At 48.1% G+C, this 26,326-nt stretch overlaps 1 protein-coding gene across 5 annotated transcripts in view; it reads right to left on the bottom strand.

Moving 5' to 3' along the window:
• MTM1 (myotubularin 1) overlaps window positions 1–25,153 on the bottom strand; it is a 117,606-nt gene extending 92,453 nt beyond the window's left edge. For 3 of the 5 annotated variants that reach the window (XM_036908395.2, XM_036908397.2, XM_036908399.2), the window contains exon 1: window positions 4,875–4,943. The gene's annotated coding sequence lies outside the window, so the exon portion shown is untranslated. Of the gene's footprint in view, window positions 1–4,874; window positions 4,944–25,147 lie in introns of those variants that run through there. The other 2 variants (XM_057495224.1, XM_057495225.1) reach the window with 1 other exon arrangement.
• Window positions 25,154–26,326: the final 1,173 nt, after the last annotated feature.

Below are 26,326 nucleotides of genomic sequence, written 5' to 3'. Positions count from 1 at the left end.
GTTGGGAGAGCATGACCCTCTCATGTAGCAGCTGATTCCATTTAAAGCAGCTCTGGGAAACAGACCTTGCCTCCTTCTCACAAAAAGCTCAAGGACATGATAGCAATATGTAACAATTATCACAAGCTAAAGAGAGGACCAAATCCCCTTACCCCTTCCCGCTCCCACACATACCACCAGCAGAAACAAACCTGAATTGCTCCTCACAATAGTCTGAAAATGAGAAGCTGGCAAGAAAAGGGTGGGGAAGCAATGCGTGGGCTCTCCCCGCTCACTGGACTCAAAGAACTTTTCGTCGCTAATTGACCATGGAAAGGAAGGCTAAGCACTAGCTCCATTTCATCTTGCAGTCAGGGGATATGATCTCTAGACGTACAACCGAGTTTGTTAAAATGAACACATCCAAACAATTCTCAACTGCCCCCTTGTCCAGTTCAAGCCTAAGAATGTTTGCTGTATGTCTAGTGCATGTAGAGGGCCATGTTAGATCTCACCTGCCCAGAAAAAACATCTCCTACCTCAGCTCACTTCATTACATGCCTGGAAGATGAAAACAACCTGAAAAACGCAGGGGTTACAAACCAAGCAATACTAAGCTAATATAAGGATGTTATTTCAAAGAGCTACTTATGCAGTCATTTTGAGATACTGAGAAACAAAATTCAAGTAACAAGAAAAGAGCATTCGGCACCCATCCTGTCGAACAAAGGAAGGCAGCATGGACCTAGAGCAATCAGGCACTGGATTTATCCGAACCCCAGGAGTGCAAGCATCTCATCTAGTATGGATGGAGGAGCTCAGCAGGGCCTCGAGCTGCACTTGAGGAGCTAAGGTAAGGTGCTGACTTGGAAAAGGAAAGATTTCCACTCTGAGACAAGGCAGAAAAAGGCAGGCAATACCTTGATGCAGACATCGCCTTGCGAATGGCCTGTGATAGCCGGTTATACGGTACTGTGATTTTAAGAATAAATAAAATGGAAACTCATCAGGTGTGCCAGTGGCTTCAGGTCCCTTTGAGAGAGGCAATGAGACATGTGCACACTGGGATGCTGACAGAAGAGGGACAGCAAGGCAGAGGCTCCACCTAGAGCTACGGGAGAGATGGGCCCCGCACTGGGAGAACACTGTCCTCTTACACCAGTTCTCCAAATAGTGGCGGCTTACACAACCCCTGAATGGCGTGGCAGTGAGGCTGCGCGGCCTGCAGAGGTGCTGGCACACGCTGGATGCTTGCAGAGTGTGGTAGGGCAGGTCTTCTTAGCTCCATCTTACAAATGCAAGAGCCACCAGGTAAAGAGTGAGATATGATGACTTGTCCAGCCACGGAGTGAAGAAGGGGCAGAACTGGGACTGGAATCCAGCTTCCAGAATCCAAGCTCGGGAAGCTTTCTGCCACCTCACATGGACAGAGGGCTCCTTTGACAAACTTGGTCCCCAGGTTGAAAGAGAGAGCAAGCACCAGTGCACAATGGCAACGTTCTACAGAGACGCCCACCACATTCTGCAAAAGAAAAGGATGAGCGCGACCTGCTGCTCCTGTGGAAACACACACTGTGCACGCTGAATGGGAAGACCCACCCCCAAGTGCAGGGCACAGGCTGGATCACACTCCGCCGACTCCAGCGGGGTCTCCTGGTACCCTCTCGCTTTCATGGCGGAGGAATTGGAAGGAGGCCTCTCTTGCTTATTCTCTTTGCAGTAAAACATGGCCTCAAGGAACTCCTGAGTCCAAACAGTAGGGGGAACTCACACTGCAACACCTGCGGCCACTGTTGCCAAAGCCGCCTGAGGCCACAGCTGCCAAAGCCGCCTGAGGCCACAGCTCGGGGCAACCATGCCAGGCGAAGAAATGTCTTGAAGAAAATCATGCTCACTGGATTTCCCAAAGTTTATTAGGATGTGGCTGGAATCATGTGTTCTTTTTCTTTAAAAGAAAAGATGGGAGTTCCACATAGTTCAAGACAATAACAGTTTCTTGAGTGCCTACTATATGCAAGATACTACTCTAAGCACTTAGCATCGATTATCACTCATTCCTGCCCACAATCCTTTGAGGAAGGTACTGTTACTACTATTTTCATGTTACAGATAAGGAAACTGAGGCACAGAAGTAACTCACCCAAAGTCACACAAGTAATACTAGCGTCAGGATTCATATCCAGAGTCAACCCCTTAGAGATAAATGACAGCCCCTGTCCTCCCATCTGCCAAAAAAGAATAATGAAATGAGAAACTAGAAAATAAAGAAAGCAGAACTTCAAAGAGGTCAGAAACAGGGAAGGGAAATTACTAAAGAATAATGAAAACCTCTTATTCTTTTATAAAATTGAAAAAAGTTCAGAAATAACAAGTCTGGCCTTTGAAATCCCTCGGCCACTAATTCAAAATGTCGCCTACTAAGCTTGAAGAGGCTCTGCTTCTCTCATTTTGGAGCCTCAATAAAGGCAAGAACCACTTGTTCTTTGGTGGTTTTTAAAGTAACTATGCTTTGTTAATCCTCCTTTCACTTTGGAACAAAGAATATTGGAGTATTTTTTGTAACTTTAATCATTTTTCAAAAACTTCTTAGTTTGGAAACTGTTTACAGTTGAGTAACTTTGCTTTGAAGCCACTGGACATACAGAATATTAGAGGGCTAGCAAGGTACTAACCTAGCGAACTTGCACAGTCAGCCATCATTAATGCCATTTTGTATGCATTCTCCTTCCAAAGCTGAGGGTTTCTTTGGAGCTTATTTCAAAACAAACTAGTCTCTTTACAAACCACACAAAACAAAGGTTGACAATCATTTCAGATAGTCCTTTCCCAGGACAAACCAGCGTGCAGTAAGAGAAATCCTTGTGTAAGGTAGCCTGAGGCCAGCCGACACTGGCCTGCAGTCAACCACCAACACCAATCTGTAAGGAGAGTGAGGTAACTAACCACTAAGAAAGCAAGGGAGGGACTCGAAGACCACCTCCCTCGGGGTTTGAACCCTCTTATAATTTGCATGGAGGGGAAAAATGCAAGTAAACATGAGTCTGTGGTGAACTTATCATCCAAGAGGCAATCGCTGGATGATCCCATAGGATCTCTCTGATTCAGACAGATTTACTCCTGGATTTGATTATTTGCTTTAATGGAGCAACAGCTGACAATCTAAAACTAGCAATTCAAAGTCATGCCCAAGCCTCTCTCGGTCATGCCAGCCTCTCTGATTGTCATCAGAAAGTCTCAAAGCTCCATTTTACTTCGTAGTGCTCATCTCCACTGGAAACTCTATCATTTTATTTTTTCATTGTCTGCTTCCCCCCACACAAACTCTGAGGCAGGGACCTCATCAGTGGTGTTGTCTGCTGTATTCTCAGTGCTTGGGTCACTGTGGGCATCCATGAGCATCCCAGGTTTAATGAATGAATGAAGCCACTGACAACTTGACAAAGAAAAGTTAGAACTTTAAGGTAAGGAGACCCATCATTTAAAAGCCATACCAGAATCTAGGAGCCCCAGTGAATGTTCACTTTCAAGCACCTTGGGAGGCTGCTAATAAACTGGCAGCACCACTGCTTTGAATCTGCTCCACGGTGTGGAATTGCTCAAGGGAAGATTTGGCTTTGTGAAATAGCCAAAGTCATTCAGAGCTAAATCTGGGGGATAAGTGATCATGGCCAAAACATATGTTTGATGAAAGCAAAATGTGTCTATAAATTAACAAGCCTGACTCTCTATATTTGGCTGGTAAACTGGTTTTGAAGGAAATTCAGAATGGCCTGAGCTACAGCAAAATCGCTGGCTCAGTCTCAAGACTCTAAGGTGGATATCAATACAAAGAACAAAACTAAGCTGTGATAAAATGTACCCAGGCTAGACAGAGGCCAAGAGGACCCCCCAGATGCCTGACCTGTGATATTAGCTTTGCCAGTAATTTGCCCTGAAGCCCGCATCACATTATTATTATTATTATTATTATTATTATTATTATTATTATTATTATTATAGTAGACAGAGTTACTCTCTCCGGGCATCATTTTCCCCATCCGGGAAAAAATATGAACTGCAAGATCCCATTCTAGTGAAGGTCTAGGACGCCTGGTTTAAAAACCAGTCACAATCCACTGCGCTTCATACTTCGTATGCCTCTATAATGCCCACAATATAATTTTTGCAGCAGATTCATGTCACATTTGCTTAGGCACAAACTAAAATTAGTTTTCACTTCCTGAGCGCAGCAAAAGACAGTTAAGGGAGGCAACCCAGCAAAGGGCGCTTGCTCGTGCCTGTACATACTTCCGACTGCGTATCAGGGAACTAACCGTTCGCTTGCTCAGATCTTTCTTCAACTGTTGCAAAAGCAGATAAACCTCCCATGCGTGACACAGAAACCCTAGTCAAGAGCGCCCACCGAGGCTTCCTAGCTAGTGCCGGGCTGCAGACGCTCCGCAGGACCCACGCGGGATGCGGCGGGCACCCACCTTGCGCGGAGGGCCAGGGCGAGAACCAGCCGCGGCGCGTCGCCGGGAAGGCAGGACCGCCGCCCAGCCCGCTCGCCGCCCCGGGACGGGAAAGCAAAGTCCGGGCAGCGGCCGAGACGCCCCCAACCCCGGCCCGCCGGCCACGATTTCCGTCCCGACCTTCGCCCGCCGGCCCGGGACGTAGGGCGGGGAGAACAGGGGGAAAAAGCAGGAGGCACCTGCCTTCTGCTCGCCGGCCTCAGCCCTGGCCGGCGGGGACAGCCAGGCGCTTGGGCGAATCTCCACCCCCCACCCCCGCGGGTGCTGCGAGGCCCCGCGGACCCGCTGGCCCGGGGAATTCCCAACTTCCTTCTCCCCGGCCCCCTACCACGGGTCCCCGCAGCGCCCGGCTAGAAGCCAGTCCAGCCGCGAGCGCGAACCCACCTGGGGCTCCGGGGGCCACCGCCGTTGCCAGGCTGCTCGGCTCGCGGGCCCCGCTCCGCCCCCTCCAGGGCCCGCCCCCTGCGGCGTCCCCGCCCCTGGCCACCGCCTGCCGCCCTCCTCCGCGTGCTGGTTGGCGAGGGTGTGACACGTGATGAGGGCGGGGCAGGCGGAGGGTGCCGGGTGAACCTGGGGAGCCACACCGAGGGGCGGAGCTCTTCGCCCGGGAGGCTGCTGGGAAACCCTCTTTGGAGGCTCTGGCGCGCGGTGGCATCTGGAAGTTGTAGTTCTACCTACGGTGCCTGGAATGGGCAGGGCCAAGATGTTCTGGGCCACCCCAGTAAGCGAAGATGGAGTAGACGCCGAGCGGAGGCCGCTGGGAAGCGTAGTCCCAAGACTGTGTGTGTCACAGTGCTTTTCTCCAATAAAGGGGAAGTCCATAAGGAAAACCTCTCCAGATAAAACTTTAACGGATGTCACCAAATTGGGGACGTAGGGTTGCCTGAGTGAAGTTAAGACACCATGAGGGAAAAAGAGCAATTTCAATGTCTCTAGTGCAGGATCTGCAATTCCCAAGCCCAGCTAGCAGCTGAGGCGCCCTTCATGCTGAGTCAGCACGTTTCCAAGAACTGTCTTGGGACTTAGTGAAAGGAAACATTTCAGGACAAAGTTCCTTCTCTTTTTTGAGGTTTGGGGCAGGCGACCATTAGTACAGTGAAAAAGAAAGGAAAAAAGAAAAGAGAAAGAAGAAAGACAACTTCAGGAAGAGGATTCAGTATGTAATCAATAATACAAACTTAATGGGACCCAGAGAAGAATATGTGTAATATTCCTGTGCTGCATAATAATTACGTATATACATCTCTCTCTATGTGTGTGTGTGTGTGTGTGTGTGTGTGTGTGTGTGTACTTATACATAAGCAGTTCAGGTTTCAGGTGAAGGACAGTAAATAGGGTTCAATATCTTTTTGTCCTCTTTCATTTGTTAGTACTCCCAACATCTAAAAACGCCTGCTTTATCTGATACCAGTATATGTGTGTGTATGTATAAAATCATATATTGCTATGTATATATACACACATAACCCTACTGAAGAGTCCACACTTCTTAGATGAGCGACAAGGCCCTTCAGACTCCAACTCATCTACTCTGTAGCCACTTCCCCCAGTGTGCCTCTTTTCTCTCTTCACCCCAAGTTCTGGTTAGTCACAGGCAACTTCTTTCTATTCTCTCGATGCACCAGGCTCTTTCCTCGCTCCAGCCCTTTACACTTGTTCTTCCTTTTTCCCCAACTTGTGGGAGAATAGCGCTTGCTCCTGGGCCAGGAAGAACTGAAAGCTCTCCCCAGAGCCCTTCTTATCACACTGATGTCATCATTTACTTACAGGTCTGCCCTGCCAACTCCCCTCCCCAGACTGGGAACTTCTTTGAGTTACATTCACTTTTGTACTGGGTTTCAAAGAGTGCTCAGTAAATGCTTTTTGATTGCATGCAGTGCATGCTAGAGAGGCTCCCTGGTGGGCTACTGAATAATCTATGAGTCTTGGAGCAGAAGGATGGGGGGAAATGTGGACAGGTGGAGGGAAAACAGGAGCTGGGCAGGAGACCTTGCAAACTGTAGGCACTATGTTGAAAGATGAGGCTGAAACCCTTTGCTTAATGGTAGGGGGGCAGGGGGCAGCTACAGAGCAGAGACACTCCTCATCCTAAGGAGGTAATTACTGGAGAAGATTTCTCCAGCACCTCCAACCTGGGTCCAGCCCCTGCCCAGCTGCAGCTCTAGCAGGACACAAGCAGAAAGGGCCAGTAGAGAAGACCAGCGTCTGGCCTAGGAAATGGCAACTGTGACTGCTGCCCTGCCTGCCTCCACGAGTAGGTATGGGAATCGAGTGAGGGAAGAGGTGAGAGCACTCCAAACTGGAAGGACTGAGCTCTGTGGAAGAGTGACCGACTTGCTTGGTAAGGCCACTATATTCTTGACCCAGTCCTGCCATCTCTCAGGCTGGGGCTGCATCTCATAGTTCAAAGTATGTGTGTGAGTGTCTGTGTGTGATGGGGGTTCTTTAGGCTTCCCTGTGTTTTACACACACACACACACACACACACACACACACACACACAACCCAAATGCAGGGGACCTGTGAAGAGATGACTGGCTCCTGGACAATAGGGAGGAGTAGTAATAGATGTGACAGAAGGCTTCTGCTTCTTTGATAACTTTTCTGGGTGGGTCGTCTTGTACCCATCCCCCCAAAAGTCCTCCAGATTTTGCTAAGACACAGGCTGGAGGTACCTCCTTGCCTTTGGGGCTTCATCCTGTTCTAAGGGAGAACAGACAGGACCAGGAGCCTCTATTCCCCTGGGCACCTCTTTCCCCCACTCCCAGCTTCCCAGGGGAGAAGCAGGCCTGAGAAAGTAAATGGCTTTCCTGCTTCTCCCCCTTAGCACACTCCCCACATGGGCCCTGGTGCTTCTTCTCTGACCTTCCAGTCCCTACTCCTGCCTCGGCCTGATGCAGGCTAGGGACTGTGACCACCTTGTTTTACCAGGTTTGTTATATTGGGCCCAGGGAGGAGGAAAGGAAGGTGCAACATTACAGAAGAAGGAGAAGGCTGTTAGCTCTGGGAAAATTACTTCACCTCTCTGATCATTCATTTCTTCCTCTAAAAATAAGGAGTTAAATGCCACTTCTCATGGTTGTTGGCTGATGAGAGGGCAGGGGGCAAGCTCCTGGGCATGGGGATGAAAGCCCTGAGCTCACACCTTAGCTCTTCAGTTGATTAGGCATGTAACTTTGGACACCTACATCTCTCTAGACCTCGGTTTTCTCCTCAGTGAAATGGGGACATCAACCGCATAAGCTTGTTGTGAAGAGTAAACACACGAGTACCTAGAACTATCTTCTGCTCTAAAGGAACAGCAAAGTGATTCTGCTTCCCCCCTCCCTGCCTCTGCCCTTTGTTTAAAAAGCAGCCTCAAGTGTAGCACAGAGAAGACATGTAGTGACTCTATAACATCTTATTATGCAGGTGGACAATGACTGTTATGGGGTTTGCGGTAGGGACTTGATAATAGGGGGGAATGTAATAACCACAATGTTGTTCATGTGAAACCTGAGCATAAGATTGTATATCAATGATACCTTAATTTTTAAAAATGTAGCCTCAAGAATGGTGTGGCCACATTGGGACAGTTTGGCAGTGATTTAAAGTTAAACATAAAACCAGCCCAGCAATACCAATCCTAGGTATTACCCAAGAAACATGGAAATTTACATTCACTAAAAGACTCGTGTTCAAATAGTCATAGCAGTCTTTAACATAATAGAAAGATAAGTGGTTCAAATTCCCATGAACTGATGAATGGTGGAACAGTGATATGTACATACAATGGCCAACAATCAGCAGGAAAAAGGAACTATTGATACATGTTATAACATGAATGAGCCTCAAAAATGTCATGCTGACAGAAAGAACCAATAATGAACTATTATATACTGTGTGATTCCATTTATATTACATTTGAAGAAAGGCAAAACCATAGTGATAGAAAGCAGATTTATGGTTGACTGGGGCCAGAGGTGTGAGGAGCAGATTGACTGCAAAGAGGTAAGAGGGAAGTTTGGGGGGTGATGGCAATATTCCATAATTTGACTGTAATGGTGATTATGTGATTGTATACAATTGCTCAAACCCATTCAACTCTAAACACGAAATGGATAAATTTAATTGTAGATAAATTATGCTTCAGTAAAGCTGCGGTATAAATGAGCGGGGGTTGGGGAGTAGCCTCAGCTAAGCTTCCTGGGGCTGCCCAGTATTGTCAATCCGTTGTTTGGTTACTCGTTTTTTAGAGGCCCAGGGCCTTGAAGAGAGGAGAGGGTGGTGAAGCTCGCCCTACACATGCCCTGGTGTGCTACAAGGAGAGAGCTTGGGTGGGGCTAGGGAAAAGCCCCACCAGAATTAGATGGTGGCCCAGCCCCTGGGGGCAGGACAGGGAGTGCTTACCTGGATGGAGGAAGCTTGGGACCTGAGTCTGGACAGAAGGAGCAGGACACTTGCAGACCCCGGGGCCCAGAAGTTTCCCCCACCCTCTCCCTGGGAATGGCCAGTGATCTGTGAGCCTGCATCTGGCTGGGCTTCGGAACACCGTGGGCCAACCTGGACTCCGTCCGCACATACAGATGAGAGCGCTATTGCTTCTTGCTGGTGTTGCCCTTCCACTTTCTCATGCAACTCAGTGTGGAGTGTGGAGCCTCCTTGGAGAGGCCCCATTGGTCAGCAGAGTCTATTTTCCCAGGTGCGGGGTGGAAGCTCGAGCCAAGTAATGGGACATGAAAACACACACACAGAGAAAGCCAGATATTTCGATCCCGGGGCCTCTTGAATATAGAGGCCAGACATGCAGGGCTTATTATTATGACATCACAATGTTTCCAAGGGCGAGCCCTGTTTGTCTCCCTCATCTCTAGGCAAATATAAAATGTTGAGAGATGGCTTTGAGGTCTAATCCATAAGCAGCACAGTGGGAAAACTGCACCAGGGCCTAGTCAGATCACAAATCCAACCAGTTACTCAGAAGAAAGGCCAGCTCACAAGATACCCACCCTCTACCCTCAATTATGAGTTTTATATTAAAAAACACAATTTCTTATGCTAAAAATGATTTTGAGGAAGCCCTATGAGGAGCTGTTGAATGATACATTCAAATGTGTTTTCCTCAAACCAGAAATAAAAAAGAGCTTTCTTTTCATTTGAAGGGGCTGGCCTGACCCATCTGGAGGTGAACAGTATGTTTCTTCTCAAACACTGAAAGGTCTAGAGACCCAAGATTAAACTTGAAAGAGAACATATGACAGAGAGAGAAGTGAAAGGGGAAAGACCTGGATGTCAGCAAATTTTTGCTGAACCTGAATGAAATTTTATTTAAGATGAATCAATCAAAAGGAATAAAATTCTTAGGAATATCCTTAACCAAAGACATGAAAGACTTGTATACTGGAAACTACAAAACATTGCTGAAAAAAATTAAAGACACAAATAAATGGAAATACATTCCATATTCATGGATTCAAAGATTTAATATTGTTAAGATATCAACACTACCCAAAGTGATGAACAGATTAATGCAGTTTCTATCAAAATCCCAATGGCATTGTTTTTGCAGAAATAGAAAAATCCATCCTAAAATTTATATGACATATGAAGGGATCCCAAGTAGCCATAACAATCTGAAAAACAAAAGGACAAAATTGGACATGTCACCCTTTCTGGTTTCAAAACATAGTACAAATCTACAGTAATCAAAGGACTGTAGTACTGGCATAAAGAGAGACATATAGACCAATGGAACAGAATAGAGAACCCAGAAATAAACCCTTGTATATGTGGTCAAATGATTTTTGACAAGGGCACCAAGACCATTCAATGGGAATAGGACAATCTTTTCAACAAATAGTGTTGGGAACATTGGATCTCCACATGCTAAAGGAAGAAGTTAGATGCTTACCTTACACCACATAAAAAAAATTAACCCAAAATGGATCAAAGATCTAAATGTAAGAGCTAAAACTACAAAACTCTTAGAAAACAAACTGGGGAAAAGCTTCTTGACATTGGATTTAGCAATCATTTCTTAGATAAAAGACCAAAAACTCAGGTGACAAAAGTAAAAATAGATAAACTCAACTACATCAAAATTTAAAACTTCTGTGCATTAAAGACACAATCAATAGAGTGAATAGACAACCTATGGAATGGGAGAAAATATTTGCAAGTCCTGTATCTGATGAAGGATTAACGTCTAGAATGTATAAGGAACTCCTACAACTCAATAACAAAAAAATCAAAACCCAATTAAAAATGGGACTTGAATAGACATTTCCCCAAAGAAGATAAACTAATGGCCAATAAGCACATGAAAAGATGCTCAACACCACTAATCAGCAGGGAAATGCAAATCAAAACCACAGTAAGATACCACCTCACACCCATCAGGATGGCTACTATCAAAAAACCAAAAAGCAAAAACAAAAAATCATGTGTTGATGAGGATGTGGAGAAACTGGAACCCTTGTGCACCATTGGGAATGTAAAGTGTTCAGCTACTATGGAAAACAGTATGGTGGCTCCTCAAAAAATTAAACACAGAATTACAATATGATCCAGCAATTCCACTTCTGGGTATACACTCAAAAGAATAGAAAGCAGGGTTGCAAAGAGGTACTTGTGCACCCATGTTCACAGCAGCATTATTCACAATAGCCCAAAGGTGGAAGCAAAACAGGTGTCCATCAATGGATGACTGGAGAAACAACAGGTGGTGTCTCCACACAATGGAATGCCATTCAGCCTTAAAAAGGAAGGAAATTCTGACACATGCTACAACATGGATGAAACTTGAGGACAAATGAAATAAGCCAGACATTAAAGTTTAAGTATTGCATAATTCCACTTCTATGAGGCACCTAGAGTCCTCAAGTTTGTATAGACAGAAATAAGAATAGTGGTTGCCAGGGGGTGGGAGGGGGATGGAGAACTGTTGCTTACTAGGGACATAGTTGCAGTTTTTCTGAATGAAAAGAATTCTGGAGATGGGTTGCACAGTGTGAATGTATTTAACACTACTGAACTGTACACTTAAAGATGATTAAGATGAACACATCTCCTCAGGCAAGGGAAACAAAATAAAAAATGAACAAGTGGGACTACATCAAACTAAAAAGCTTCTGTACAGCAAAGGAGACCATCAGCAGAACAAAAAGGCAACCTATAGTGTGGGAGAACAATTCATCCGATAAGGGGTTAACATCCAAAATATATATGGAACTCATATCCCTCAACACCCAAAAAACAAATCACCCAATTAAAAAATGGGCAGACGTCCTGAAAAGACATTTCCCTAAAGAAGAAATGCAGATGGCCAACAGGCACATGAAGAGATGCTCCACCTCACTAATTATCAGGGAAATGCAAATCAAAACCACAATGAGATATTGCCTCACACCAGTTAAAATGGCTGCTATGCAAAAGAAAAGAAATAATAAATGTTGGCGAGGATGCAGAGAAATGGGAACCCTCGTAAACTGTTGGTGGGAATGTCGGTGCAACCGTTGTGGAAAGCAGTATGGAGGTTCCTCAAAAAACTAAAACTAGTAATACCATTTGACCCAGTAATTCCACTTCTAGGAAACTATCTAAAGTAAACAAAATCCCTGATTCAAAAAGATGTATGCATGCCTATGTTTGTGGCTGCATTATTTACAAGAGCCAAGATATGGGAGCAACCTAAGTGTCCATCAGTAGATGAATGGATAAAGAAGAGGTGGTACATATACACAATGGAGTATTATTCAGCCATAAAAAGAAAAGAAACCCTCCGATTTGCAACAACATGGATGGATCTAGAGAGTATTAGGCTCAGTGAAATAAGCCAGGCAGAGAAAGACAAATACCATACGATTTCACTTATTTGTGGAATATAAAAACAAAGCAAAACACAAGGAACAAAACAGCAGTAGACTGAGAAGTGACATGGGGAAGGGGTTGGGTTGGGTTGGTGGGGAGGGTAAGGAGCACAAAAATTCTGAATAACAATATAAGTTGGTCACAGGGACAGTAGTACAGCATGGAGAATGTAGTCAATGATTCTGTAACATTTTCATATGTTGACAAATAGTAACTGCCCTAGTGGGGATGAGGAATTAATAGGCCACCCCACTAACCCGTACTCCTGATCCTGTTGGGCCCCTGGGGAGTAAAGGATGAGGGAAGGAAGAACACGGGTCCTTTCCAAAGTAAATATTACCATCTCTTCTTTCTGTCACTGCCAAAAACTTACGGGAATTGTGAGGTGGGGGGTCCTTTCCCAGGGTGTCTTCCTAACTCTTCCTCTCCAGGCAGGAGAAAATCACACGGGGCAAGGCTGGGTGTGCAGGGCAGCAGGATGCAATGGAATCACCCTAGAAGCCACCTCCTAAGGGTCACACCCATCCGGGGTGGGGAGCTGAGAAGAGATCTCTGCAAAGTGTTCTCCACGGTCTGAGGACGTTAGCCTCCAGGGATCGTTCCAGAGAGGTCATCAACCAATGTGGGGCAGGTGCATGGCCCCCTAAAGGAGCCTGTCTACTTTAGGAGTCTTCAGGTGGGGGCTTTGGGGGCGGGACAGAGCCGTGGCCACCCCCGTAACCCCTACTCCTGATCCTCTTGGGCCCCTGGGGAGTAAAACACTTGGTGTTCCTAGTGAGCGCCGCAGACCACCCACCTGCCCTTCCTCAGCCATGGGGCTCATGAACAAAGCCCAGGTGCTGGGGAATGAGGGCGCAGGCAGCTGTTCAGGCAGCTGGCACAGCACCAGGAAGGCCCAGCTCTGAGTGCTGCCTGTGGAAAGCTGCTTTTAGACTAAGCTCCCCTCCCAAATCCCCGCCCCTCATCTCCTTCGCCCCTCCCCCAGCACACAACAATACAGGTGCTCTGTTTTATCAGCTTTATTGAGATACTCTTTACTAGATGAAATTCACCCAGGTAAAGTGTACAATTCAATGCTTTTTTAGCATATTCACGGAGCTGGACAACCACCCCCGCTATCTAAATTCAGACCATTGCATCAGGCCCCAAAGAAACCTCACATTCATGAGCAGTAACTTCCTGTTTTTTTCTCTGCACGATCCCTTGGCAACTAGCAATCTACTTTCTTTTCCTCTAGATTTGCCTCTTCTGGACATTTCATCTAAATGGAATCATGCAGTATGTGGCGTTTGATGTCTGGCTTCTTTCACCGCACACAATGTTTCCAAGGTTCATCCGTCTTGTAACACATATCAGTACTTCATTCTTTTTTATGGCTGAATAATACACCATTGGATGGATATACCTACCACATTTTGCTTATCCATTCATCCACAGGTGGTGGGTTGTTTCCCACCTTTTGATTCTTATGAATAAGGCTTCTATGAACACTCATGTGCAAGTTTTTGTGTGAACCTGTATTTTCATTTTTCTCAGGCATACACTTAGGAGTGGAGTTGCTGGATCATATGGTAACTGTCTGTTTTGCATTTTGAAGAATTGCCAGACCTTTTCCCAAAGAGGCTGTACCACTTTACATTCCCACCAGTAATTATCGAGGACCTCATGACTCCACATCCTCCCCAATACTTGTTACTATTCACCTTTTTGATTCTCTCCCACTGAGTGGGTGTGAGGTGCTACTTCACTGCAATTTTGATTGGCATTTCCTGGTGATTAATGATGTTGATCATATTTTCATTAGTTCACTGGCCATTTGCATATCATCTTTGGAGAAATGTCTATTCAGATCTTTTGCTCATTTTTAAAAAACTGGGCTATTTGTCTTTCTATTGTTGAGTTGTAAGAATTATTTATATATTCTGGAACAAGCCCATTACAGATATGTGATTTGCAAAATTTTTCTCTCATTCTGTCAGTTGCATTTTCATTTACTGGATGGTTTCTGTGGAAACACAAATGTTTTTCATTTTGATGAAATCATCTTTATCTACCTTTTTCTTTTGTTACTTAAGCTTTTGGTGTCATATTTAAAAAAACATTGTCAAATCCAAGGTCATGAAGATTTACCATTGTGTTTTCTTCTAAGAGTTTTATAGTTTTAGTTCTTACATCTAGGTCTGTGACCCACTCTGAGGTAATTTTTGTGTGTGTTGTGAGGTAGGGGTTCAACTTGGTACTTTGCATGTGGATATGCAGTTGTTTTAGGAGCATGTTCTGGAAAGATTTGTCCTTTTCCCACTAAATGGTCTTGACACCCATGTTGAAAATCAATGACCATATGTGTATGTGTTTATTTGTGGGCTCTCAATTCTATTTGATTGATCCATATGTCTATCCTGGTGCCAGTACCATGCTTTTTCTTTGTCTTTTCTCCCCAGGTTCATTAGGAGGGCCATCTTGGATAACCCCTAATGTATCCAGTGCTTCTGAGTTCCCTAAGCACACCTCTCAACCCCTCTTATCTGGTCCACACAACAGCATTTAAAGACGAATAAATGAGGTGATCATCCCTTTTTTACAGATGAAGAAACCAAGGCTCAGAGAGACTGTGGGTAACTCAGGGGAACTGTGCTAGTAGGTGGCAGTGCCAGGACCAGAAACCCAGTTTTCAACTATAAACTCAAGCTTCCTCCTGGACAGTCACCAGCATGGCTTTGAAGCCATACTGTTTGACCCTTTTCAATAAAGGCAGCTCCCGGGGCTCTTTTCTTTGCTTTGGCCAGTTCATACAGGTGTTGTGAGACTCAGTGTAGCTCTTGTAAGTGAAAACCTTTTAAAAGCTCTGAGTTGCTAAATACACGTGAGGTGGTGTTGTCAGACGTGTGTTTCCACAACCACTCTCGCCTGAAATTGTCTGGATCAGATGGTGAAATGGACCATTCCCACACCTTCCCCCACACTGCAGTGGACTACAGGAATGATGCCACTTGGCTGGACAGTCACTTTGAGACCTATGATGGTCCCACTTGTGTTTATTGTCCAGAAAGACCCCATTATCACATGACATCCCTTGAAGGAGGGAAGCAAATATAGTACCCTTTTTTGACTCAGTATTGTTCAGCCACTTAAATTACACACTCTTTCAATAAACAGGCATTGAGCACCTCTGATGTTCTACACACAGTATTAGGTGCCAACGGCCACACAGAGGGGATTGGGACACAGCCAGGGCAGGCAAGAGATGACAGCTTTACAGGAAGGACAAGTGCTTAGACACCAACATGGAGCCCACCACCCCTGGTTAGGAGCAAGTAATGGATCACTGTAATGGATAGGAACTCCCTCAAATAACTAATTACAGCCTGGACTGCAGGGAGGAGAGTCCAGGACACTGAGAGCAGTGGCCACGGCCCTGGGCCAGTCAGGATGTAAAGGGGGCATCTTGAGAAGGGCACTTTTTTTTTTATTCCAGTTCATTAAATATGCCTAATCAGTAGACACCACATTTGTGAACGACGTTTCTAGGGTTTTCCATAATCACATTCTGAGAAGGGCACTTTTGAGCTGACATGATATAGTGACAAGCACTGTGGGCTGGAAATGTGTAAACTTCCCGGGGAACACAGAGGTCAAACTGATGGAAACTTGGCTAAGGTGGGGTATGTTGTCCAGAAGCAGCGATGCTTGGTATGGGCTTTGACCGATGAGTAGGCGTTTACCAGGTAGAAAAGGAGAGGAGGGTCACCAAGAGCCAGCACAGACAAACACTAGGGCTACTACAGAATATATAGTCCAGACTGGGATGCCTTTGAAAGGGGGCGCTATTCATTATTGTGCTGGGATAACAGGCATAAACTGGGGCTGTCCCTGGTAAACCGGATGTGTGATTCCCCTCTGCCAAGGCATGTGATGGCAAGCATGCAGGGGGCATTTAGGGAACAGAGCAGTTAGACTGTAGGACTGAGGATGGGAGGGATGGGGACGAAAGGTGAGGGCATTCGTGTGCTAGGGCTGCATTACAAAATACAACACTCTGAGGGGCTGAAGCAACAGAAATTTATCCTCTCCTAGTTCTGGAGGCCAGCATTCTGAGGTCAAGCTGCCAGCAGGGCCACATCCCTGTGCAAGTCCTGGGAAAGGATCTGGTCCAGGCCTCTCTGCTAGCTGCTACGTGCTTGCTTGGCTTGTGCCAGCATCCCACGGCTCTTCACCCGGCATCCTCCCCATGTGCATCTGTCTCTGTGGTCACATGTCCCCTTTTTTATGAGGACACCAGTCATATTGGACTAGGTCCACCCAATGACCTCATCTTAACTTGATCATCTGAAAAGACCCTATTTCCAAATAAGGTTACATTTATAGGTACTGGGGTTTAGGACTTCAGCATCTTTGGGAAGGACACAATACAGCCCTTAGCAGTAAGGCAGAAGATGGTAAGAGCTGTGAAAGCATGCCATGCTCAAGAGTCTAGAGTATCCTGAAGGTCATGGGGAATTATTACCAGTGGGTAAGCTGGAGTGCAGCATGATCTGTTTCCAAACAGTAACCCTGGCAGCCCAGGCCTTCAGTATAGTCCAGTTAGAGATGGACAATGCGTTTTTCTTGGCTTTATTTCCCCCCACCTCAGAGTTACAGAAAAATCTTTTTTCATGTTGCACTTGCCTTTTGGAAATCAAAGAAAACAACATATGCCCCCTGAAAACAATGAGGTCACTTTAATAGAAAGGGTACTTCCTCACTCTCTAAGCATTTCACCCTCAGCTTGCAGGATAGCACCTGCACTCTATTAGAATCCTCGGTGTAGGCTGACGCTCAGTAGGGGCTTGTGGAATGGAATAAAAAGCTGCTTACTTTTCCAGAGTGGACTTTCTGGGAGGCTGTCAATGCATAGTGCTGTGATGCATCACTGCACTTAACGATTTCATTTGCCTTTGATTCCGGACCTACAACAGGGGTTTCCACAAGGCTCCTGATGCTTCAGAAGGTACCCTAGGGACAGCCCAGAGGGTGGGCAGGGCAGACCAGAGGGGCTGAGCTCGGACTGCTTTTCTGCTTGTCAGATTCACAGGGAAAGATGCCTTTTGTAAAATGTTGGGAAAACCTAGGACTTTGTGCCTATGGTCAGCCTCTCGCAGCTGAAGGGGCAAGTCTGTTTGGCCATTCAGTGGGTTTCATTATATTCATTCATCCAGCAAATATTTATTGAGCACCTACGAGATACCTGGTAACGTTCTGGGGACTGGCACACAGAAATGAGCAGGGTGTGTTTCTGTGGTTACCCCTTCCAAGGGGAATTTGGTGACAATGGGAGGCATGTTGAAACACATTTTTCTCAATCCGTAAAAGCACTATAAATCAAATCTAATGAAGATCATTTCTGAAATGGCCACATTGGTGCAGTGTTCAGTTAGAAGCATGTGGTGGGTTAAATAGTGTTGTGTCCCCTTGCCCCACAGAATGCCCACCCAGAAACTCAGGACATGACCTTATTTGAAAACAGAATTTTTGCAGATGTATGTAGTTAAGGATCTCATGCCCTCATAAGAAGGGGAGAGGACCCAGACATGCAGAGAAGAGGGCCGTGTGAAGACGGAGGTGGAGATTGCAGTGATGTGGCCACAAGCCAGGGAACATGTGAGGCAACCAGAAGCTGGACTAAATAAGTAAGCCTCCTCCTCTGGAACTTCCACAGGTAGCTCCACCCTGCCATCACCTTGATTTTGGACTTCTAGCCTTTAGAACTGAGACAATAAAATTCTGTTTTTGAACCACACTCAGTCTGTAGGACATTATTCCAGCAGCTCTAGAAAGGCCTTCTATCAAGGCTTTCCAGACCCTTTATGTAGCCTTCTCTCAGAAGAGGAGGGACAGACCACAGCAGTTTCCACACACTTCATGACATACTCTGACACCAGCCCAGTCGGAGCAGAGAAACGGGCCGCTTTTTGGCTTCCTTGTCCTTTTTGTCACTTGCTCAGAAAGGGCGGCCATGAGGGCCGGGGCCCTCAGCTCCAGAATGCCGCTAGACAAGGGAGGAGGGTGAGTGTGGATCATTCCTGCTGTCCCGGCTCTTCTCTCAAGGCAAGCACGTCTCTCACACAGCGATTTCAGCAGCAGCCCTGGCGCTTCTGCACGCAGCAGCCTAACCAACCCAGGCTGCCCAGTACAGCTTCAGTGGGTAAATATTAACCAAGGTGGCCCTGCTACCCTTAGCCGCCTGTGTGCCATCCCTTCCGCTCCCTCGGTCTCACGGCATCCAACAGGCCAATGGGAATGGGCTGCTGCCAAGCCCACACTAGGTGGGTCTGGGTTCTTCTATCTGTGGAAACTATTTCTGGGAAGCTCCTTTTGAGAAATCAATCTCAGTGAAATATAAAATGTGAAGAGTGGTAACTGCATGAGCAAAATGCCCTTAGTCCAAGTCCCACAGCCTTCCGTCTAAGGGCTGTTGATTTGCTCTGATTCTGACAAGTGTCCATTGCTTGGCCCGAGCTTATCTTCCCATACATTATCTTATTAGATCTTCACAACTGCCCTGTAAGGTCAGGATGATTATTTATCCATTTCAGAGATGAGGAAACAGAGGTTCAGAGAGGTTTGGGTACCTTGCTATGGTCACATGGTTCTCAAGCAGCACACAGCGATTTGAACCTGGGGCTGATGGACTCTGGAGCCCACGTTTGCCCTTTGCCCTGTTGAGACCCCCATTTTCAGATGTGCTTTGTGGAGGGTGAACTTCAGCAGCAGTGGCCTCATTTGTTTGTCTGTTGCTTTAACCTTCACCTCTAAGACTGATGGGCCCCTTCCCGGGCCTTCCGATTCCTATAGTAAATTTATGGGACCTAAAAACAAGGTATTTCCACAACTATCCTTGGGGGTGCCTGTTTCTGGAGAGATCTGAACCTTTGAAATAATTCCCCCCCAATGCCTCTAATTTGTGAAAAAACAAACAAAATCAGTGTTAGTTTGCAATTTCTTCCTGTTTACAGTGGCTAGAATATTTATTTCAGGGCAGATTAAGTTCTGGGTTTGTGGACTGTGCATACTCTGTGTATACTGGGCCTTCTTTATAACCCACGTCAATGCCCACTGATGGGCCCCAGCACCCCCATTTCTCCATTTTCAGTGATTCTCAGGGTTTAGAGAGCTGCTGGCCCAGGAGTGTGGTGCTTATGGCTGCGGTTTAGCAGCCCGGGTAACTGGCTCTCAGACACGGAGTTGCAGTGCGACCAGCAGGGACTGAGCTTGTAGGGAGGGCGTGCCAGGTTTGTGGCAGGCAGCTCGGAGGCAGGGGACAGGGACCAAGGGTATGACCCAGGAGCAGAGCCTCAGAGTGTCTAGAGTGATGGCCTCTAACAGCCTCTTCAGGTGGGGATGCAGCTTCTGGGGTCACACCTGCACCCCAGGAGCCCCAAGTTGCTGTCAGGACTGAATCTCTCACTCTCCCTTCCCCCTAGTTGCCCCCAGCCCATTCTGTTGCTACCCTTTCTGGTTCTCTTGCTTCTTCATCACTCACCCCCAGGGGAAGCAGAGAGGCAGCCAGCCTTCCCATGCTGGGGAAACAACTCGTCCACAGCCTCAGGGCGTTCAGGGCTAGGGGGGCCTGGGGTGGAGGTCCAGAGCCCTTTTAGTAATCTTTCAGGAAGCCTCTAGCCCTCAGGCCTTTATTCCTTGGGTGGAACTCATCTTACTTCCTCTATTCCTCCGTCCCCACTGGGTTGCCCCTCCCTTATCTGGCTGGGGGGTGGGCACAATAGCCTGGACCTGAATTGTGCTTGCTTCAGGGCTCTAAGACACTGGGGAGACATTTTCATCTGAGGGGATCGCCAGACTGGGGACTGTAGTCAATCCTCCACCACCACACCACACACCCCCTTCCCATACCAAGTTCCCTTTGGGCCATTCTCATGCCTCACTCCCCCAAGTTCCCAGATTTAGAAACTAAAAATACAGGTCACCCAGTTACATTTGAATTTCAAGTAAACAATGATTATTTTTAGTGTAAGTATATCCCATGCAATATTTGAGACATACTTAAACCAAAAATGATAATTCTGTTTGTTTTCTTATCTGTAACTCAACTGTAATTTAGCAACCTGAATTTAATCTGATCCCCCCCACCCCCGACCCTACAGTCGCTTGATCCACACCCCTACTGGTGTTTGCCCTGGGAGCAAGTCAGGTTCCCAGCCTGCACTGGGGAATGAATGACTGGTGTTAGTGAACAAGTTGGCACTTTCCCACCCTTCTCAGTAAATGGCTCTGCTCTCTGCAGAAGGCCTGCCTGCTCACACGGCATTGTCCTGTGTGCCCACAGTCATGCCTTGGGCACAACACTTACTGGCTTCCAGCACAATTATGGGTTTTCACGTCTTATTCCCCACTGGGCTTTGAGTTTCTTGAGGGCTGGAGCTGATTCATCTTGGCTCTTGTCTTGTCCTTCACTCTCTCCCTTTTCTGGAAGCTGCCCAGCAGAATTCAGAACCAGGGTGGGGCAAGCTCAGTAAGGGCTTGATGATGGAATATATGCACGTGCGCGCACACGCACACGTACACACACAAACGAGCCAGTGCCTCTGGTGGCATCTAGGAACAAGGTGGCCAACTTGTGAAAGGCAAGGCCAGGTTATTTTGCTTTCTTCACCATGTCAGGGTCCCTAAGGGCAGGCGCTTACCTGGCTCCCCACTCTAGCCCCAGCACCTGGCTGAGTACTCAGCATCCTGCAGGTACTCAGTAAACACATGCTGGGTGAATCAGCAGTTGGGGTCACGATGACTGGGCCGCACCTCCATTAACATTTCGCAGCTGCCCAGTCCCCATCTCCCCTGGAGGAAATGAGTTGAGTTGACAGTAACCCCTCTACGGTAGTGAGAGACAGAGAGTCCGAAGGAGGGGCGGGGAGGACAGCTGGAAGGGGCGGCAGCCGGAGGAGGGGAGGAGACAGGGCTGGCTTGGAAGGGAAGCCAGCGGTGGCCAAGCCCAGGCGGGCGGGGCTGGTCCTGTGGGGCGGAGAACGGACGGACGGTGGAAAGGGCAGCCCAAAAGGCTCCGGGGCGGGGTCCAGGGGCCGACGCCTCCCCAAGCCCGGCCTGCAGGGACGGGAGGAGGGACGCAGACGGCCGCGGCGGGGGGGATTTGCGGGAGCCGGCCGGGGGCCACTTTGTCTTCTGCTGGGACGGCGGCGCACGTGAGCCGCCTGGCCAACAGCGGTCAAGGGCACAGGGTGGCGCGGAGCCTCATGCGCTGCTGACCCTGGCCGAGGCCTTGGGGCCACCGCCAGCGCTCGGGTGCGGGAAGGGGGCGCGGGGTCACCCGGCCGGCTTGCCACTAGCCCAGCTCGGGAGGGCTGGGCCGCCCGCTGGCCGCCGCGTGCGGGGAGCGGGGACGAACGGCGACTGCCAGGAACCCGGCTGGGACTCCCCCTGGAGCCAAGTCCGGAGGGAACAGGACACTCCCTGCTCTGCCCACGGAGGCGGCCCGTGGGGAGCAAGCCTGGGGGGGACCCTGGCGCAGAGGCTGACTACCCTCGCTCAGGCTGCCACCGGCGGCGGAGACGCCACCTGCCTGCCCTCTGCGGGAATGGCCCTGACCTGCCACAAGCTCCAAAGCCCACCTTTGGGCTGTGCCAGGGGGCAGCTGCTAGGACCCCCCTCCTACCTGTGCTGCGGTGGTCGAGCCTGAGAGGGGCCGGAAAGTACCAGCTAACAGGCAGGGGTCTCCTAGAGGATGGTTAGTGAGGGGGCCCCAGTAGTTCACCATCAACACTGCCAGGGCTGTGTTACTCACCCCACACCCAGGAGGTGCTTTGGTCGGAGATATGCGCTGCTGTAAATACACGAATGGATGGATAGTTGAATGGAGCCTGGCACGTGTTGCTGAGGCTGAGATCTGGCCCCTTGGGAGGGGGGGCTCTGACCACGGGTATCTCCATCTGAGGGGCCATGGAAGAGGAAGCTGTTATTCTCTTGTGACAAAGACGGGTGAGCTCAAGCCAGAAAAGTACCCACTTTGGGGGGCATCATAAGTCTGAACAATGTGATCAAACAAGTCTCCTCGTCGCAGTGTCCATTCCTTCCAGCATCACTGTCCTCTAGCCATGCTGCGGCCCTCTCTACTCCAGTAGCCTGCCTTGGGTCCCTGCTAAAGGCCACAGGTCTTCTTTCCGAGGATGTGCCCCACACATTGTGCTAGGGTTCCACCCTCTAGGCACAGTCCTGTCTCCTGGAGTCTGAGAAACCTGGGTTGAAATCCTGTCATCCTCACTTCCTAAGCTTACATTTTTGAGTCTCGTTATTTGCATCCATAAAATGGGATGATCATATAGCACTGGGATTATTACAAAGCCCGATGCAATGACTCCTCCTTAGGGTCTGGCACAGGAGGGATCCTCAGCAAAGGGCTGTCTCTGGGCTCCAGGACACTTGCGGCTGTATCTTTGCTCTCTGCTGAATCTAGCTCTGAGGGCTCACAGACAGCATGCTGTGAGTAGGCACTCCAGGAAACTGTGTTGCTGGGAGAGTTCGCCTGGCCAGGACTGGTTCCCAAACAGGGCAGGGCTGAGCTTGCAGGCTGGGGCTGGGGTCGGGGGGCGGGCAGTGGTCAAAAAGCCCTCGCCAGTGAGACCAGCTGCATTTAGAACTGGGTGCAGACACCCTTCCTGGGAGCTGAGCTCCCTCGGGCAGCCTCCAGGGCCCAGTGCAGACAGAAATCAACGTGCTTGGCTGTTTGCCTGTTTCAGTGCCATCCACAAGATGGCTGTTTCTGCAGGTCAGAGCCACTGGGGCTAGAGCTCAGGCTGGCTTTATCCCCCACTGCAATTTGCCTAGTGACCCAGATTTGGGGCCAGGCGCTGGTCTAACTCCTGCCTGTTTGGCTGGTGCTAGGGTTTCCAGTTTTAGCAAATAAACATACAGGATGCCCAGTTACATTTCAATGTCAGATAAAAGATCTTTTTGTAGTGTAAGTATGTTCCATGCAATTTGGGACATACTTACACTATGAATTTACTTGTTTATCTGAATGGCCCATGTAACTGGACTCCCTGCATTTTTCCCTGGCAAACCTAGCTGGAGCTTGTCCAGCCACTGGAAACTGGAAGGGACTCAGCCTTGGGGGATGGAGTGGGAGGGGACTGCTCCCACCCAAGGCACTTTGATTTGATGTCACAACAATGGCATGGGTTGCTCTGTTTTTCTTTGCATAGAAAAAGAGCATTCCATGTCACACAAAAGAAAACAGAACGGTGAATTTCAGCTCTCTGCCTTGCTCTATTGATGTTGACCCGGAATACGCTTTGATTCTGAAAGGGATATTGACTGTTAGACAAGTGGCCCTTTCATTTTTCTCCCCACTACCCTGTGTCCCATTTGGAATACACTCAGGATGGGATGTGCGGTGGCCATTTGCTTCTCCAGAGGTACCTGTTCTGCTGGGTTATTCAGATGCTCCAAGTACAAAGGCCACTCGCCACGTGGCCTGAGCTGCAGACTAAGAAAGAGATATTATACAAAAAAGAAGGGTAGTTCAATTGCCCAAGCACCTCTGAAGCGTCCAGCCCCTTACATTACACAAGCTCTAATCCTCACAACTCTGAGAGGCCGTGTTATTATTCCCATTTCACAGATGGGGAGACTGAGGCCCACAAAGATAAAATATTTTGTGGAAGGTCACACAGCAACTGGATGGAGCACCAGTGTCTTGCCAATGGGTTTCAGCCCTGGGCAAGTTCGCTATGGATTCAGTGTGACCAAAGAAACTGACCGCAAAATGCTCTTTGGGGTCAAAGGGTTTATTACCCGGCTTGTTCTCCGGCGGTAGGTCGAGCACTAGTGTCTCTGCCTCCACCCAGAGCAATGGACCAAGCCCTTTATATAGCGCAATAATAGCTCATTGCCTAAAGGTGTGGAGGTGGTAGCCCAGCAACAGGCCAGTTACATCATCAGGTGGTTTAAGTTCAGTGAGGATCCTGGCCCTAGGAACCCCAGCTGCCCCACACTCCACCCCTCCAGTATTCTCGCCTTACAATCTACTCGCTTCCAATCTTCCGCAATGGTCCCTGTGCGAGAAAGCTAGAGCACTGTAACCAGGTTACACAATACCAACAGAGGATAACAACAACTTAGAGATAATAAAAATTAAGATACAGCAAGATTTTGATACAAAAATTATAATAATCCTCAAGCCAGAGGAGGTTCCACTCCACAAAGACTTTAGGGGCGATAAGACACATATTTTAATGTCACCAACATAGGTAAATCTTGTTCATCAAAGTAGAAATACCATTTGACCCAGGAATCCCACTTCTAGGAATTTACCCTAAGAATGCAGCAGCCCAATTTGAAAAAGACAGATGCATAGGGGTATGACTTTATTCAGTTCTCTGTAATCCACAGTCATACACCAGGAGCCATCTGGCTTTTTCACAGGCCACACTGGGGAACTGAAAGGACTATGGGTGGGCTTTATAATACCCCCCTTTTCCAGCTCCTGGAGAGTTTCTCCAATCTCTTTATGCCCTCCAGGCAGTTTATATTGTTTGGTATTAGTCACCTGCCGAGGCACAGGCAAAGCTATGGGTGGGTGCCTAGCATGTCCCCTCAGAACTGCCTTCACCACACATACTCTCAGTCTGAACTCACCTGTAGTGGTCTGCAATCATAGACCCTGCAGGATATCTATCGCCAAAATATACTCAGGGATAAGAGATATATACACAGTATACTCTTGGGGTAGATGCCCTATTCCCAAAGGGATTTGGGCTTTTTTCACTCTGATAGCCTTCCCCCTGTATCCATCTATGATAGTGGGGGTTCCGGGGAACTGCTCAGGGTAACCATGAATCAGTGAACATTCAGCCCCTGTGTCCACCAGAGCCAGGACACATTGTATGTTCACTGGGGACCAATGGATAGCTATTTCAACATGTGGCCTCCGGTCCCCCTCTGGTCCCTCAGGACAGATACCTTGACCTTCCCCTCAGTCAAACTGTGTTCCCCAATCACCTTCCCGTGTGGGCTCAAGTGAGGTTGGCTTGTTCTCCAGCAGGAAGTCTTGCAAACACACAGGCCAGACTTGTGGCTCTGTCTCTGACCTCTGCCTCTTTGGTCTTAATGGCTGGAACTGCTGCTCTGGTTTCAGCTGTTGCCATAGCTCTAGTAAGATCCTATATGACTTCCCAGCTAATTTCCTTCCATCTGCTCCTGCCCATATTAAATCAACCCACGTCTGGGTCCTCGTAACCTTCATAGGGCCCCGTAAATTCTTCTTGTGAGTAACAGGTCTTATTTCTTTCCGGATTCTCGTTGCTTCTGCCTCTCCTAAGTCTGCTACTGTACATGTCACCTCGCTTATGGGCTGCCCTAAGTGAGGGGAAAGAATGGCCACTAGAGACCCAAAGAGGGATGTAGGAGCCGTTTGAAGTATAGTATTTCTCATCCCAGTAGTGAAAATCTCTTCATCTGCATTATAATTGTCTGGAGTATAGATGGCATTTCTTATGCCTAGCTCTCATAGCACCTGTTGGAGCTCAGCATATGTCTGCCATCTAACAGGAGAGGATGGCAGATCACCCGGATTGGGCCACACAGCACGAAGTGCAGCCATAAGCCTATCTAGGAGGGGGTGACTCCTTGGGGTCTGATGTGCATTTTGTAAACGCTGCCTCAAGGCGGGATGCACTGTCAGGGAAGACAGCTTTCCCATCTGTGATCCCAACAGAACAATCCCATCCACCCCTAAGTCCCGCAGACGCAGGAGCCAAGCTGATATTGACTCTGAGTGCTTCTGCCTAAACTGGGAGCCCAAATCCACCAGCTCAGCCTGAGTACAGGGGCAGACCATAGAGTGCTCCACGACCTGGGGAGGGGGCTCCTCCTCTCCTTGGGGAACTTTCAGCTTCTGGGTCTTTATTTTCTTTACAACCACTGGGCGTGCTTTCAATACAGGAGGGGCCAGTGCCTCCAGCACCACCCCTTCATCCTTCTCC

This window comes from Manis pentadactyla, chromosome X (genome assembly GCF_030020395.1).
Source record: "Manis pentadactyla isolate mManPen7 chromosome X, mManPen7.hap1, whole genome shotgun sequence".
Taxonomy (NCBI): Eukaryota; Metazoa; Chordata; class Mammalia; order Pholidota; family Manidae; genus Manis; species Manis pentadactyla.
This window is presented reverse-complemented; position numbering and strand designations above follow the sequence as displayed.